Genomic DNA, 1,235 nt, shown 5'->3' with positions numbered 1-1,235 from the left:
GGGGGGGGGGGGGGGGGGGGGGGGGGGGGGTCCGAGGGGTGGTGAGAAGGGTGGGCAGACAGGCTAGGCAGCTCAGAGCTCTTAAGCAAGCAAGGCAGCAGAGTAGGGGGGAATGCCACCCCAGCCCCCAGAGAGCAGGCTGGGACCCAGCAGGACCCCATCCCGGACCCCACACTCAGCCCCAGCTGACTGCCCTGGCCTCACTCTAAACAACCAGGCCCGGACAGCGGACCCCAATGAGCACTAGGCAACGATGGCCCAGGCCCCTCACCCTCTCCTGATTCCCCACTGACCCCAAAGTCCGTCCTGCACACACAACCGGAACGCTCTCTACTAGACTTAGATCTGATCCCGTCTCTCCTGCGCTTCAAAGTCCTCCAGCTATTCTGCCTGTAAGCACAATAAAATCCTGCCCTGCACCCTGGACCCAGTCGGGCCTCACTGACTTTGCTTCTGCACTGCTTTGCCCTAGGGTGCAGCAAGCCCTTCTCACTCTGGGCCTTAGTATGCCTTGCTCCGTCTGCCCGTCCTCTTCGGGCATCGCCCCAGCCCTGGCTGCTTCTCCCCCAGGTCTGTAGCTAACTGCAGTACCGCCCCGCCCCCCCCCCCCCCCCCCCCCGCCATTCAGGAGCCTCCAGCACTCACTTTGTCAGCACCCTGTTTCTTTCACAGCACCTGTCACAACCCTTCATGGTTGTCTCTCTAGCTGGGGGTCTTGGAGGGTTGTCCCCCGGGAGACACTAGCCAATGTCTGGAGACATTTCTATTGTCACAGCGGGAGGAGGGGAGGGGGTGTTACTGGTATCTAGTGAGTAGAAGCCAGGGGCGCTGCTCAACATGCTACAATGCACAGGGCAGTCCTCACAGCCGGGAATGGGTCGGCCGACCTGTCAGCTGTGCGGAGGCTGAGGACCCCATGCCGGAAGACGCGCTCGCGAGGGCGGGGAGCGTGTCCTCCGCAGCCCCCGGCGCCAAGCGCCGTGCCTGGCTCCAGACGGCCCCCAAGGCCGCGAGGAGCGGGAGCGAGCACAGAACAGAGCGAGCGGCGGACCCGCGGACAGAGCCCGGACCATCTCGGCCCCGCCCCCCAGGCCGGGCCCGACCCCGACCCCGACAGGCCCGCTCGCGCCCCACCGCGCGGCCCCGAGAAGTGAGCCCAGGCCGGGCGCGCCACGCGGACACTCACCCTCTCGCCGCCCCCGGGCCGCGGCCGCGCCCCCCCCCCCCCCCCCGGG

Source organism: Galeopterus variegatus, unplaced genomic scaffold, assembly GCF_000696425.1.
Source record: "Galeopterus variegatus unplaced genomic scaffold, G_variegatus-3.0.2 Scaffold92, whole genome shotgun sequence".
In the NCBI taxonomy this organism is placed as follows: domain Eukaryota; kingdom Metazoa; phylum Chordata; class Mammalia; order Dermoptera; family Cynocephalidae; genus Galeopterus; species Galeopterus variegatus.
Note: the sequence above shows the minus strand (reverse complement) of the source record.